At 35.7% G+C, this 17,457-nt stretch overlaps 1 pseudogene; it reads right to left on the reverse strand.

Annotated features, from left to right (window-relative positions):
• Positions 1 to 263: 263 nt before the first annotated feature.
• LOC112821916 (U1 small nuclear ribonucleoprotein C-like) lies at positions 264 to 814 on the reverse strand (annotated as a pseudogene).
• Between the last annotated feature and the right edge of the window lie 16,643 nt (positions 815 to 17,457).

Genomic DNA, 17,457 nt, shown 5'->3' on the forward strand with positions numbered 1-17,457 from the left:
CCTAAAATACAATGACAAATCTCCGACTGGAAGAAGGCCCTCACCTGACCATGCCGGCACCTTGATTTCAGCCTGTGCCAGCCTCCAGAACTGTGAGAAATAAATTTCTGTGTTTTTTTTTTTTTAACTAAAACAGTTGACAATTTTATTTCCACATTTCACAAGACAAATGAAAATTGATTTTTTTTTTAATCTCACTACTCCCCTGCCAAAACTATTCTCTCTTTGATAGGAAGGAGGAACAAGTCTTCCTTGTCCTGCTGTTAAAAAACACCTAGAGTCACACCACCATTATCTCCTGGGGAAGCAGAACAAGTAATATAAAATGGACATGAAAGAGGCTCCCCCCTCTCCTCATCTGTCCAATCCTGAGTCATTCCTTGCTGCGTGGGTACCGTGTGGGCAAGAGATCTCATCATTGGGGACCCCGGCATTCCTGGCATGTGGCCTCCCATAAGCAGACTCATTCCAGGAGCAGGTCCCACTGGCATCATCCCAGGAAGAGGAGGGCCCATCATTGGCATCATGGGAGGGCCCCCCATATAGAAGTGCTGGCATCATACCAGGGCAAGGCAGACCCAGGAGACTGGGGGTTAAGTGGGATCCTTGCCTATGCAGGAGTAGGAGGTATCTTTCCTTATTGAAATACAGCAGTTGTTTTGTCAATCAGGCTCTGAGCCTGTTCTTCCATACATTTCTGAGAGTAGTCTTTCACATTCTCCTTGTGTTTCCCACCACTGCAGTGTTTATTTTTCACAGACGGACAGTCCTGGGTAAGATATGTGTTGTAGTGGTCACAATAAAATGTAGGCATGTTGCTCTCAAATTTCTGTTTTTTATAAGCTAACCAGTCTGTGGTATTCTACAGCCCGAATGAACTAAGCGCAAAAGAAATTGTAAATTATGTTCAAGGTAGACTTATATTTCTTTAATTTGTATTTCATTAATTTTAATGTATTTCATATTCCTGTCTACACCTCAAAGTCCAATGTAAATGCCACAAAGTATGGTATGTCTATCAAAAAGGAGCAATTGAAGGCTAGAGAATAAATAATGCATTCCCATAATTATATGCTATTTTAGCCATTTTCAATAAAGAAAAGGAAAATGCCTCATTATTGTACCATATAACATACTAAAGGCATTGTAGAAATAATGTTTCTAAGTAACTTTATGTGGAATACTGAAATAGGTTTATATCAAATCAACAGTTCAATTTTTAGAAGTATATAATTTTGCTATGATCTTGTCAGGGAAGAAATTGTAAGAGATTATGAAAAAAAGATCATTTCTAGCTCCGTAAGTCTAGGTTTCCAGAATTTTGTTCTAAACTCTATAGGCAAAAATAAGAACATCTGAACGAGGACTATGAGCTGAATATCCTTGTGAATAGTTTTCAAAATAAGTGATCTTAATCTGGGAAATTGGTCTCCTAGAGTTATTTAACAAATTTAAACTAGACAAATGTGGAAAGCTGTGGACTTGGGAGATGATATACACAAAAACCAAAATAATAGAAAAAAATCTTCAGTGAGTGTATGCAGCTCAGTAGTCCTTTCCCCCTTTTGTCTCTCCATCTCTTCCTGTGGTTGACTCATTTCCCTGGCTTAGAAACATTCAGAGGCCTCCTTTTGTCTTAAAGGAGGAAATTTTTACCTAATCTTGCCTGTCACAGCCTCTGTCATTAAATGAGACTTTTATATTCACATGCCGTACACCCACAGCTTCATAAATGTCTTAACCAACTCTGGCTCTTCAAGCGTTATAACTAACCCCAAGCTCTGCACTGGTGTTTTGCCTTTCATTTCCCATCTTTACTGTCAGGAATTGTCACAATCCTTTATCTTATGCACTTAACTTTTCTTTTCCAAGTGGAATTTTTCCTCCCACTAATTAAAAAAATATAGGGGCGCCTGGGTGGCTCAGTCATTAAGCGTCTGTCTTCGGCTCAGGTCATGATCCCAGGGTCCTGGGATCGAGTTCCAAGTTGGGCTCCCTGCTCCGCGGGAAGCCTGCTTCTCCCTCTCCTCCCGGCTCGTGCTGTCTCTCACTATCTCTGTCTCTCTCTCTCAAATAAATAAACAAAATCTTTTAAAAAATATGGAATATGTATATAATACACTTAGGACATTGGTGTCTGCCTTCAGCTCAGGTCATGGTCCCAGGGTCCTGGGATCGAGCCCCACATTGCCCTCTCTGCTCAGTGGGGAGCCTGCTTCTCCCTCTCCCTCTGCCACTCCCCCTGCTTGTGCTCTCTCTCTGTAAAAAATAAATAAAAATCTTAAAAACTATAGATATTTTCAGGCTTGTGTTGATTAAAAATCAAACAACACGTGAATAAAGTCCCTTAGTTTACCACCTATGCCCCCATCACTACCACCTCATCTCCTTCCTTTAAGAACCAAATAAGTTTCAAGAATTATCATTTTTATTTTTTCAGAATTTCATTGTCTCAGTATATCCTGCTCCCACTGAAAGCCACACAATCTAGCTTCCTGTCCATTCTCTGCACTGGTACAGCACTCAATAAATTCGTCAATGACCTCTCTGCTGCTTCTCCTGATGGCTATTTATAGTAACATCTCGTTCAATATTTCAGAATCACTTAAAACTGATGGCTACCCTCTCTGGAAAACTACCCTCCCTGAGTTTCCATGTTAGGGTTCCCCTTTCCTTTTCCTTCTGAATTTCTATCCATGTTCCTTCTATTTCTTCTTTGCATTTTATCTCGGCACAGTCCTGGGTTTTTTTAATGTTCTCATTCTTCACTCCCTATTCGCTTGGTGATTTGATCCATATCCAGTGCTCTTGACTGCGACCTCTATGGAGATGAAAGCTGGCCTTGGTCTCGTTCTCTTCCAGTTCACTCCTTTCATTGTTACTTCTCTAAAGAAAGGATTGGATTATGCCATCCAGTGGCATAAGCCAAAAGCACAGGAACAAGTCTGCTACCCTTTTCTCTCTCTCGTCACCCTTTATTCAGAGCTTTAAAAATTCCTGCCAAAATCTCCTTTTAAATATTATTGAACTTGCCCCGTTTTTCTCCATCTCTACCATAATCACTACCACCCTTATCCAAGCTATCATGATCTTTTGCTTGGATGATGCCATCATGTCCTGACTATCTATCTTTATTCACTCAGCCTTTCTTCAATTAGTTCTTTTTTTTTTTTTTTAAGATTCACTTATTTATTTTAGAGGAGTGTATGCAGGCTGGGGGAGGAGCAAAGGGAGAGGGAGAGAATCTCAAGCAGACTCCCCACTGAGAGTGGAGCCTGCTGTGGGGCTCGATCTCAGGACCCTTAGATCATGACCTGAGCCAAAATCAAGAGTCAGAAGCTCAACTGGCTGCACCACCTAGGCACCCCTTCAATCAATTCTTTATATTGCAAATGTTAACTTGATTATGTTGCCATGCTCCCCTCCACACACTTAAAATCTTTTGATAAAATCTCATTGTTCTTTGGATAAAGAAAATCTCTTTTAGATGACTTGTAAGACCTTACATGGTTTGTAACAACCAAAGAAACTCTTTAGTTTCTTTGCCCCATTCACAAAGCACTCTTCAATCCTTTGTATCCGATATACTTTCCCAAAATACCTCTTTATTTATTTTTAATTCTCAAATTGCAATTCAAGCATTGCTTTCTCAATGTAGCCTTTTCTTTCTCCATGATAACAGTCATCCCACGATGGTCTTTTAGGATCCTGATAACTCTTGTTTTTAGCACTTCCTCCAGTTAGAACTTTGCATTTTTATCAGTGGTTACAAAAATATCTACCTTTGCTAGTCAACTATTAGTTCCACCGGGAAAGACATTAAGATTTTTGTTCTTTATTATTACATAATTAATGTTCAAGAAATAATGTATTGTATGACTTAATGAATGCCTCCCGTATTAGTATCCAACTCCTTTCTGGAGAGTTTATAACTCTGGACTCCATCCCACTTTTATAATACTGCTTTTAACTCTTTGGTACTGGCATTTGCTTCTTGTTCTTTCTCATTCTTGACTCTTAAGCAACCTTCTAAGGACTTGATTGGATTTGCCCTCTGCCACTCTATTCTGAGAAATTGTAGACTAGATAGTGCACCTAGTCTACCACAATTCTAGAATTTGGACAGAGCCTTGTAGTTACTTAAAGTTGCCATTCTCCTTTTCCCTTAGGAAAATCTTGCATTCATGCCTTTTACTCAGTTTACTAGGACATCTGCTCAATAAGATTTTTTAATGTATTGTTTGCCTCATTATTTACAGCCTTCCTCTTCGTTTAATTGTAGCTACTCCTCAGTCTCTTTGGTTCTTTGAATTTTCTTTATTTCTTATCCTTCTGATAACTCATCTATAGTTACGGCTTTGTTTTTAGCAGCTTTATTAAGATATAATTCACATACCCATATAATTCACTATTTAAAATGTACAATTCAATAGTTTTTAGCATATTCACAGGGTGCATATCTATTACCACAATCATTTTTATAAAATTTTCATTACCCGTAAAATAAACCATGCACTCCCCAACCATCACCCTGCAATCTCCCACCTCTTTCCTGCAGCTTTAGGAGACCACTAATCTACTTTCTGTTCTATAGATTTGCCTATTCTGGACATTTCTTTTAATTGGGATCACACAATATGTAGTTCTTTGTGACTGGCTTTGTAGTCATGATTTTAAACTACATCGCACTGTAATTTCTCAATAATTTATTTCTAGACATAACTCCTCCTCTGAATTCCAGTAATGAATTGACAAATGTGTGGTCTATATAAATCATTCTTGCCGCAGCATAACATACCTAAAGTAGAATTGGCAACTTGACTTTTCAGCTAGCTTGCCTGCCTTTATTCCTTATTTCTGTCAAGGCACATGACATCATAGGCGTGTTCTCTCCCCAACCTCGTGCTTGCTGTAAACCCATCTATTCAGCACCAAGCATGTAGGTGTTTGTTAATTGCTTTTTGAATGAATGGTGATTTGATAGATGCATCAGTTACCTTCTGTTTAGTCTCATAACAGTTGACCAGACCTTCATTTCCTCAGGCATGCTTCCAAGGGTCTTTCTACCCCAATAAGACTTTGATTTGTTATTCTTAAAATATCACTCTCCAATTCCTATTTAGCATATAGTTATTGAGTTTTTGCTGGGAAAGCAGACTCATGCAATTCAAAGAATATAAGATTTGATATTATAGGGTCTGGATCTAAGTCCTAATTTAATTACTTTCCTGCTGTGTGATTATGGGTAGGGTACTTTGGCCTTTTTTTGGATTCAAGTTCCTTATTTGTAAACTGGGAGAGGTGACATTAGTATTGCCTGTCCCACAGGAGATCGAAACATTTGCAGTACCTGCCATAGTACCTATTATATTGCAGGTACTCACAAACATTGGTGGCAAAAGATATTCGAATGTGTTTGTGTGTTATAAAATACTCTCTAATTTACAAGGATTAATTTATTAATTAACCCTGTTTCAAGCTCTGAGAAACAAATAAAAGATCTAAACCATTTTCTGGGAGCAAGAAATATTGTAACCCGTTGGCTTAATACAAAGTTGGATGATACACTTTCATTAAAATGCAGTGGTTCGGTGAGGAAACAATTCAGTGTTTCGAATGTTGGAGTATGTTTTTCAATGAGTTTTGAAAAGATTGGTTCATTACTTGTGTTTGTACAGCTTGGGTTCAGAAGCTAGGCTACTCTTACCAAGGCTGATCCTGTAAAGTGAGAGGACTTAAAGCCTTCTCTTAGGGCTACGTAAGGCATCAGGACCTGCCCTTGGTCTGCATTGCTGCTCTTGTCCCTGCTGAGACCCTCTGGCAACTGAGTTGTTTCTTCTTTGCTGAGGCAGCCAGGATCCTTGGGCACTAGATTGCTAGAATCATTCTCTCCCCACAAGCTCCCTTGTCAACAGTGGAAACTATAACCCATAGGGAATAATGAGCAACAGTAATTCTCTTGGACTAGATCCCTTCCTTTTCCCTAAAAGCTATGGAAAAAGGTTATGAATCTATGCTAACTGTGCAAAGAATCACTTATTTTGAGATAAAGAATTGTTCTGGAGGTAAGAATTTAGTTTTAATCTTTCGAACAGAGTCTCAGTTACTTAAATTATTGAAATATCCTTGGGCTCCCTTTAATATGGTTCTATAATCTGGTCTTCATATATTCTTATAATTTATTTGCCACTTTATTTTGATGTTAACCATATGATCCATGAAAAATCATTGCCTCAGTGGCCCTCAGACATAACTTTTTCTTTCTTATCTTTTCACTGTTTTTTTCTTTACACAGGGATGCTTTTGTTTTTTTTTAATTGAGGTATAATTGGCATATAACATTTTATTAATTTCAGATATACAGCATGATTCAATATTTGTAAAATGTAAAATGTAAAATGATCACGGCAATGAATCTAGTTAAAATTTTTATCATAGTTACAAAAATATATTTTCTTGTGATGAGGACTTTTAAGGTATGCTCTCTTAGCAACTTTCAAATATACAATATAGTATTATTAACTATAGTCATCGTGGTATACATTACATCCTCATGATTGTTTTATAACTGGAAGTTTATACCTTTGGACCCTCTTCACCCATTTCATCCCACCCCCACCTCTGGCAACCCAGCCCCCACCCCTTTTTTAAACCCACTTCTGCATGCAGGGAATATTTTCCCCCATTGCTTTGAAGCTTCCTCTGATCATGGAGGTTTACAATCATCTTACCTTTCTTTAAACTGTAGAATTTATATTCAACACCCTACTCTTTTGGCACTGGATCTATTCCCCAATGAGATTATAAAACTCTCAGTAGTTTTATTTTTTTAAGATTTATTTATTGTTAGAGAGGGAGTGCTGGGGAGGGGCAGAGGGAGAGAGAGAATCTCAAGCGAACTCCCACTGAGCGTGGAGCCAGACATGTGGCTCAGTCTCATGAGCCTGAGATCATGACATAAGCCAAAATTAAGATTCGGTTGCATAACCAACTGAGCCACCCAGGTGCCCCAAAACTGTCATTAGATTTTATATCTTTTTGTCCCACCAGTGTCTAGCATGTTACAAACATAGAGTGCAGTCAATACCTGTTTTTGTACAGATAAACAGATGATTGCTATAAATAGCTGAGAAAAACAGATGCCATTAGGAACAACTCTCTTAGAAGGTTGATTCAAGCAATTTTACTAAAACTTATTGAAAAATTACTTAATTTAAAAGCCAGAGACAGAAAAATACCTAAAGAACAATGAAACAGTTTATCAGTTAATTGAATTCTGAAATTAATCATTTTTGTATGCAATGTCCCTGTTTCTAGTCTAAGTTCAAGTATGAATGCCAATGTTGAATTCAAACAGAGCTTTGGTGAATGAGTAACTAGCTCAAGGTCAGCAACAGGCTAAACATGCTGCTTGTCTGCTTCCTAGTCAGTATTGTGGAAGTTACCGTTGTAGCTAAAAGGTCACTGTGATACCCCACAATTTGCATTATTAAACCTTCTGGGAATATGATCCTATATCATGCCATCTCTTAGACTACTTAAGTTTTTAAAGCAATGAGATTTTATGACTTTGGGAAACCAACTCCTGAAGCCTAGAAGAAATGACATAACACCAATGACATTGAGCATCCCTATAAAATATTGACAGATGACAGAAACCTAAGCAGAGATAGATATGACTTTCATTTACTGGGCACTCTAAGTCAAATCAATTAATATTGATTAATTGGTCTTGCATCTAATTAAGTGGTATTCTTTTCACCTAGGTAAAATCATTGAACTGTTTTGTGTGTGCATGTGTGTGTGTGTGTGTGTGTTTCTGTGTCTGTGTGTGTGTATATGTCTATCTGTGGTAATGATGTCGAGACCCATGGTCTCCACTTGCCATCAGCTCAATGTTGTGGATGTTTTAGAAAAGTAGAGGGGTGCCTGGGTGGCTCAGTCAGTTAAGTGTCTGCCTTCGGCTCAAGTCATGATCCCAGGGTCCTGGGATCAAGTCCGGCATCAGGCTTCTTGCTTAGTGGGGAGCCTGTTTCTCCCTCTCCCTCTGCAGCTCCCCTTGCTTGTCTCTCTCTCTCTCTCTCTCTGTCAAATAAATAAATAAAATCTTAAAAAAAAAAGAAAGTAGAAAGTTTTCCCTCTAGGAAAATATGACTGCAAAGCTCACTTGAGAACTTGTCTTAACCTCGCGATTGAATCCAAGACTATTTTGGTTTGTTTGTTTATCAAGCAAAATGTTCTGAAACACTGATATGATCATTGTTGGATTTTTAAACTCATTTTTAATTTATTTTGAATGTGATAAATGATAAAATTATGAATATAATTTTGTATTGAATGTGCACAGAAGATACTCTAAATCCATCACGTTATTATCTACTTAAAAAGCAAATCATGATCATGTTGTTCACTACACTCTGATCCTTACCCCAGGGGTGTCTCTATGAAAGCCAGGTCAAAAGTCCTATGCATACAAATTTCAAATCTGTCTTAGGTGAAGAACAGAGAATATTAGATTAGATTTATAGATAAGAGATAGCCAGCCCTTTATCCTGAGATGGGATGGAAAGAATCCTAGGGTTTTTCTCTAACCCTTTGAAACATAAATGCATCTTTCCAAGAGTCCTATAAACCATGGGTGTCTACTACTTTATGACCTAGATCTATTTCCAGCTTCTAGATTCATGTTTTTTGAAATATAAACAGAGACAGTGCTTCCTGTCACTTTGGGTCTTAACCTAGGGACCTAATTCAGAGCATTTAGCATTCCTGGGTCAGAGCACTTAACTACAGATCTAATTCTCATGGTATGTGAAGAGTAAAATGTTTCTAGAGGAATTGAAATCATACATTCCCTACCTTATGTCATAAACCTTTCTGTGTCTGAGGAGGTTATGGCTTTTCACAGGAGCACTGAGAAATATAGGGGCATTTTTATCTCCTTGTAGGCTAGATTCGGCGATAGGTGCTTTCCATTATATTACTTGATTGTCACAAGAAGTCTGCATGATAGCTATCACTGTGATACTTTTTAAAGTTGAGGAAAATGGAACTCAGCAAGTTTAAACAAATGGCCCAAGATTATGAAGCTAGAATAGCTATTGGTTTGGTAAAAAATAAAATTCTGCCTTGTTCCAAGCCCATCCTCTTTCCACTATACCAAATGAAAGTTAAGGAGAACAATTTCAAGGCATCTCTTGTCCAAAGTTTCTTTGACAAATAAAACAGATTTCATTTTATTACTTTCACTTTATAGAAAGTTAAAAACCTAGGGAAATATGAATCCACATTGGTACCTGGTGTCTGGGAGAAAAAAAACCAACATGAAATTTTTCTATAATTTTCAAAGGATAATTTTTAAAAGTACCTGATATCAGAAAGGGGACCTTTCTAAAAACAAAAACTACTACAAAATGTGTTATTTAGTAGCTCTAGTTACTTCCTCAGATGGACACATCTTCTCTACCTTTTCAATGTCTCCATTTTTCCAAGTTAACATGAAGAGACCTATACTGAGAGGCAAGATAAGTACTCCTAAGAAATTATACAATAGCACATCATAGATCTGAGAGAAGTTTTCTACATGTCTGGTGCCTAAGGATAGCATTTAAATAAAGGAAACATACTAAACCTGGAATGCTAGGTAGAGTTACTATACTAATGGTGCTTTTTCAGCCTGAAGTCAAATGCAAGACAAGAGATAGTATCTTCCTTCTTGAAATAAAGAATTCCTATAACTTGAGCAGAGAGATGAACCAGCAAATTTCCTTATTTCCTTAGTATACATCCCTCACTCCACAATAAGACAAAAGAAATTGATTGAATGAATTCAAAACCAAACACAACAAAACATAGTGGCTTTATAAGATATGATTAATATTTCCTTTGCCTTTTTCAAAATGGAAAAAATACTCATAAACTAATAATTTTTCCAATTATTTAAAGTCTTAGAAATATTTTTGGACAACAAATGACATAATATTTGATACTTCTCAAAATATACAGTTTTATATTTTAATTGTGAGTAATAGGAAAACTTGTGGAAAGTCAAATGGCTCACAGTTGATTCAAAGACTCATTTGAAGAAGAAAGGAAAGAATAATATGATCTGAATTGGAATTGAAATCTTGTTTTTATTTAATTTGATATGATTTTTTAGGGAAGGAACAGGTGAAAAAATATGAATATGTGTATATTTTCTTGATCCTCCCCCTAGTAAATTACACATATCAGGGAAAAAATATAAAAACATATACATCTGAGGTTCTAAAATTTGTATTTTTGGCTCTATTTATTTGTAAAGCACTTATCAAGACTTTTTAGAAAGTGCTACAAATTATAAATAGCTGAGAGAATTGTGTGAACAAGGAAATGAGGGAATATATATTTCTCTTCCAGATATAGTAATACTGTACCTAGGCACTTTCCAAATCTACTTTATTGTGAAGCTCTCCATCACACAAAGCCTCTTCAGGATGATCTTCTATGCCTTAGAACCTCTAAATACAAGAATCTGCCTGATTTTTATTCCTCAGGTTTAGGTCCTTAGATACATATTGACTTGCCTTTATCAAAGAGTATATTTAGTTGATTCATAATTTTCAAGTTTTGTGTTTTAGGTTGAAAGTCCCTTGACATCATGCATTTTCTCTTACATGTTATGTAGCTCTATATAAAATCCAGAGGGACTAAGATGTTATTTGCAGAAAGAACTATTGAAAGAAGTTTTTGGAATTATGGAACTTAAGTCACCAGACCTGAATGAAACATGTTTAAGCAATTCAATTAAATAGATTTCTCCCTCAAAAATATTCTAAAGAAGTGGATACTAATGGGAATGGCTTTCATTAAATGTCAAATATATAATGCCCTCTGTCCTTGACCTTGGGAAAATCAATATGTTACATTGACAGGTATGACTAGCTAGGCATAATTAAGAGATTTAAAAATGTTAGCATACATCTGCAAAAGAATGAAACTGGACTATTTTCTTACACCCAACACAAAAATAAATTCAAAATGGATTAAAGACCTAAATATGAGATCTGAAACCATAAAAACCCTAGAAGAGAACACAAGCAGTAACTTCTTTCACATCAGCTATAGCAACTTTTTTTTTTCTAGATAGGACCCCTGAGGCAAGGGAGACAAAAGCAAAAATAAACCATTGGAACTACATCAAAATAAAAAGCTTCTGCACAACAAAGAAAACAATCAACAAAACTAAAGGCATCCTACAGAATGACAGAAGATATTTGCAAATTACCTCTCTGATAAAAGATTAATATCCAAAGAACTTCTAAAACTCAACACCTCCCCCAAAACAAATAATCTAAAAATGGGCAGAAAACATGAACAGACATTTCTCCAAAGAAGATATACAGGTGGCCAAAAGATATATGAAAAGATGCTCATCATCACTTACCATCAGGGAAATGCAAATCAAAACTACATTGAGACATCTTACACCTGCAACAACAGCTAAAATCAACAACACAAGAAACAACAGGTGTTGGTGATGATGTAGAGAAAAAGGAACCCTCTTACACTGTTGGTAGGAATGCAAACTGGTGCAGACACAGTGGAAAACAGTATGGAGGTTCCTCAAAAAATTAAAAATAGAATTATGCTAAGATCCAGCAATTGCACTACTGGGTATTTACCCAAAGAATACAAAAACACTAATTCAAAGGGATACATACACCCCTATGTTTATTGCAGCATTATTTACAATAGCCAAAGTGTCTATTGATAGATGAATGGATAAAGAAGAGGTGATATATATATCTCCATAATATTCCATTAGATATATATATAACAATGGAATTATATATATTTATAATGGAATATTATTCAGCCATAAAAAGAATGAAATCTTGCCATTATATAATATATAATATATATAATGGAATATTATTCAACCATAAAAAGAATGAAATCTTGCTATTTGCAATGACATGGATGGAGCTAGAGAGTATAATGCTAAGCAAAATAAGCCAGTCACAGAAAGACAAATGCCATATGATTTCACTCATATGTGGAACTTAAGAAACAAAACAAACAAGCAAAGGTGAAAAAGAGTGAGAAACCCAAGAAACAGACTTTTAACTATAGAGAACAAACTGTTGGTTACCAGAGGGGAGGGGAGTGGGGGGATGGGTGAAATAGATGGTGGGGATTAAGGAGTGTACTTGCCCTGATGAGCACTGGGTGATGTATGGAATTGTTAAATCACTATATTGTACACCTGAAACCAAAATAACACATATATGTTAACTAACTGGAATTAAAATAACTTAAAAAGAAAACAATAGAAAGCATAAAAAAACCAATGTTAGCATGAACCAATGCATATCAGTAGAGCCATATTTAAGATAACATATATATAATATATATAATATAAAATAACATATATAATATATAATAGGGATCAGTTAAAGCAGAAGATAGAAAATGCTTAAAATCATTTAGTAATAGAACTTTTGAATGATTAATCACTAACTATACTAAATAATGAACTTGAAACTGTTTTTTTACTTTTCCCAAATGAACAATATCACTACAAGGTGCTAAATTACCCCAATTACAACTTGTTTAATTTAGCAATTTTGAGGCAAATGAAATGAGGGAGTAAGAGAAAGGAGTGGCCCCCCAAAATTTGAATTAATACAAAGACAAGAGATATCTGGGGACCTCATGTGGGTGCTTTTACAGTAGTTACATAATTTGCTTCTCTCCTATATCACAAGATATAATTCCTTCCAAGGAGCTAAAGCTATTTTATTTTCTTCTTTCAAATGTATAATAAAACGTCATGCACATGAAACCTCTTAAAGATTCAATAAGATTAAAAAAAGACCAGGACTAAACAGAGTACCGAGATTTCTACTAACATTGTAAAGGGTAATTCATTGTATATTAGGCTATGGGAAAGAGACTTTATGGGTAGGTTTTTCTTTTCTGATCTGCACAAGTCGCACTGGATTTAGTGAAGTGTTAGCATTACGTATAAAAGCGATGTGTTCGTGTCGTCACATTCTAAGGTTCTCTACGCCATGGATATTGTTTATCTTTTAGTGCTGTTACCACCCCTCTCCAGAAACAGGTCTTACTAACCTATAGTGATCTTTAAGCCTTAGTCTGCCTCTCACGATTTTTTCCCAACGATTTGTGGTTTGTCCTCATCTTTTTTTTCCTTTCAGGAGCCCAATAATTCTTTGAAACCGGCTCAAGCTCTTACCTTCCTCGATTATGTCCTGACTAATTCCAGTCCATCATGCCCCATCTATTTGGTAGGAAATAAAAAAGTTTCTTGGAGAGACAGATGAATAGGGCAGCAAGAAAGTCAGCTGCTAGATCGTCTCTAGTTTGTGGCCTAGATAGGCCAAAAAAAAAAAAAAAAAATACTGGCAATGAAAATCACTCTGGAGATCAGTTGTTACTACACTTTCTCTGTGCTTCCTTTGACTCTGACAGGTAAGAACATATGGCTGAGCGAGGCCAGACTACAAAGGGTCAGTCTGACTGCAAAGCTGTGCAAGAAAGATGACTTGTCCCTCTTTAAGCCTGCTTTCCCTCTGGCTTACTATGGGAAGCAAACACTCAGAATAAAAGATCTATAAGGTATAAAAATTTAAACGAGCAGACACAAAATGAGTGACCTCCCTTTCATCCCTTGGTTCCTCTTTTATTTTCCCTAGTTCTTCATAGAGGTGATTTCCGTTCTTAATTATGCAACTACTGCAGCCTGTTCCTAATAGAACCAAAAAAAAAAAGTTAAATTGGAAGTTGAAAGAAACCAGATGTTCCCTGCACTTTGTATGGATAGTAAGAGTGTATGATAATTACGCTAGGCTCTGCTGTTGTATAAGACAATTTGTTTACGAGCCACAGTTACCTAACTTTGGTACTCTAGTATTTCTGATGACATGATATCCCACAGCAGGTCTGGCTGTGACCTACCAGAAACATTTCAGCAACTTTGGTGTTTTGGTATCAGCCAGAGTGGATTCTTGGCAGAAATGTCTAAGAATGAATCATTTACAAATAACTCATCTCCCTGGAGAGAAATAAAAGATACCAATGATCAGAGATACAAACATGTTTGTACTTAGTGAATTAAAAAAAAAATGAAACTGCATTTTGCTTAATTGTTAAACAGTTGTTCTTTCCCCCACTGCCACGCCTTATCATGTGAACTAGATTCTTTTTTCATCTTATGCCCTTCCAGAGCATTCTTTGTTTCTTTTGGTTCTGGTCAATTTGCCAAATTCCCATCCCTTGTTTTGTACATTGTTTTTCATTTTTTGTTCTTATATTCCTTTGGGATGTTCTTACATTTAGGTTGTTGTGGAAAGTGACATAGTAAATTGAAGTAATTATACCCATTTTTTCCATGGTTAAGTTACACATGGCTCACTGTCCTTGTTTGTTACAAATACCTTACCATCTGGGGATCCTCATTCTATCCTAAGATAATCGACTAAAGTAGATATACAGGGATCTTCAACGTCTCTTAATATGACTTGTAAACCTTTCCCCAAATTGTGTTTTTTTAAACTGTTCCTTTTTGGAGCACCTGGATGGCTCAGTCATTAAGCATCTGTGTTCTGCTCAGGTCATGTTCCCAGGACCCTGGGATCGAGCCCCACATCAGGCTCCCTGCTCGTTGGGAAGCCTACTTCTCCCTCTCCCACTCCCCCTGCTTGTGTTCCCTGTCTCGCTGTCTCTCTCTCTGTCAAATAAATAAATAAAAATCTTAAAAAAATGATAATAAACTGTTCCTGTTTTAGGACACATGATGTAATGAGCCCTGGGTGTTATATGCAACTGATGAATCACTGAACTCTACCTCTGAAACTAATAATAATATACTATATGTTAATTACTTGAATTTAAATAAAATAAAATTTAAAAAAATAAAGAAAAACTATTCCTTTTTTAATACAACTTTCTGATCAAAAACCTTGGGTGATTTTTTTTTTATTGTATATTGGATATAATCCAAAACCTTTATTGTCCATTTGGGATCTTTCCTAACCTTATCCTAATTTGAAATAATCTCTCCTGCAAGTAATTAATTTTACATGTCTATTATCCATGACTTATATCCTACTACTTATTTGGGAAATTCTTCCTTTTCCTCACATCTGATAGAAATCATAAGTATTTTTCATATCCAATTCAAATTTCACCTCTTTGATATTGTAACTCTCTCCATCTTCTGAACTCATGCATGATTTATATTCTCTGCTATCCATTTTAAGCTTTCTATAAAGTCTTATTTATAAACTATGTTCATACATCACATACTTTTTCACCTAGATTGGAAATGTTGTAAGGAAAGAGGCAACTTTTTTTTTGGTTTTATTACTACTCTAGTATGGCTTTTCTGATAGTAACTAATTTGTTTTCTAGACTAATACAGCAGATTATACTGTATTAGGTATAATTTAGACTATTCCAAGTGGTTTTCAGTCAAAGAATAGGTAAGATAAATGGGTTAATGCTGATGATGTTCATTAGGGCACAGAATGCAAAAGATGTATTCATGGGAGGAGATGATGATTTACACTTCAGATTTTTATGTCCAACATGGCCCTCATTTCCCTTTGGTTTTGAGTAGATGTATTTATTGAGATTATGGAGTGACTTTTAAAAAAGCAAAGGTGAATTTGGCAGATTGTTTATTGGGAAATTTGTATTGATCTCATTAGCTAATATTAGCTAATAACCTGAATCCCAAGACTTTATAAATATTTATATTTTTGACCAGGACTTATATAGCACATAATACCATTCCCCTCCTACTACCACATTATACAATGTTCCCTCCAAAATTTAGCTTCATAGGACATATACTGGGTCCACCAATATTGTATAACAAGGGATATAGAGGGAATATTAACAAGAGAGAAAGGATAACTCTTTGATTTTTGTCCTTGAATTTCACTCTCATTTTCATTTTGGCAGGGCTCTTCATCTTATGACCTTCAACATCCATCACTAAATTCTAAAAAGTAAAAAAGAAAAAAAAAAGCCAACTGTGCTAGTTATATTGGTGTTGGAGTCTGTCTACCACATCCAACAATAATAGGTAAGCAGGTAACATGGCAACTAGAGAGAGAGGTCAGTCATTCAAAGATAATATGGCTGATGGAGAGTATAATTATCACTGACTTGTTCAGGCCAACAGACAAGGAAAATACAATGATTGAGGGCTGTAACATTGCTCTATCCCGTTGTAGGTACAGCTCCACAAACTGAGAATACTAGAGAGGCCAGAATACTACCCACTTGTAACTTATGCGTTTCAATGTGAATACTTTGAATTTAAGGTATTCATGGAACATCTAAGTGGGGATGACCTTTATGTAATTGAACATGTGTATTTGGATCTTGACAAAATTGTTAAAATTAAGTATAGCTACAATATTTTGTTAATGGATATATAACATAAAAATATATAAATTGTGATTATCAGCAACATAAAATGGGGGGAGCAAGTAATGTGTAAAATATTATTGCATAATTCTATGCAATTACAGTGCAGTTGTTATCAGCTTAAAATGACTGTTATATGATATATATGAAAACCTCATGGTGATCACAAATCAAAAACCTATAACAAATATATACATGATAAGACAAAAAAAATCAAAGCATACCACTACAAGACATTAATTCACAAAGACAGCAAGAAAAAAAGAAAGGAACAAAGGACCTACAAAACAGTCAGAAAACAATTTAAGAAATGGTGATAGTAAGTCCTTACATATCAATTTTTTAAAATGTAAATAATTTAAATCCTCCCATTGAAAGACAAAGTAGCTGAATGGACCCAACTATATTTTGCATACAGGAGACTCACTTAAGGTTTAAAGATATTCATAGAATGAAAGTGAAGGGATAAAGAAAGATAATGCATGCAAATGGTGACCAAATGAGGCAGGGATAGCTATACTTAAGTCAGACAAAATAGACTTGAAATCAAAAGCAGGATAAGAAGAGATAAAGAAAATCATCATATAATGACAAAGGAGTCAATTCGTTAAGAGGATGTAACAATTATATATGTACCCAATATTAGAGCACCTAAATATACTAAAAAATTATTAACAGATCTAAGGGCAGAACTGCACTAAAGATAGCAATGCAATAAAAGTAGAGGACTTCGGTACCCCACTTTCAACAATGGAAAGATCATCTAGACAGAAAATCAATAGGTAAATAAGGGACTTAAACTACACTTTAGACTAAATGGACCTCATGGACATGTACAGAACATTTTATTCAACAGCAACAAGAATACACATTCTTCTCAAGTGTACATGGAACATTCTCCAGGATAGAGCATATGTTAGGTTGCACAACAAGTCTTAGCAAATTTAAGACAACTGAAATCTTACCTCTTCCAAGCACAATGGTATGAAACTAGAAATCAATAACAGGAAAGCT

Source organism: Callorhinus ursinus, unplaced genomic scaffold (assembly GCF_003265705.2).
Source record: "Callorhinus ursinus isolate GAN/ISIS: 27379988/994484 unplaced genomic scaffold, GSC_fseal_2.0 scaffold8, whole genome shotgun sequence".
Classification (NCBI taxonomy): domain Eukaryota; kingdom Metazoa; phylum Chordata; class Mammalia; order Carnivora; family Otariidae; genus Callorhinus; species Callorhinus ursinus.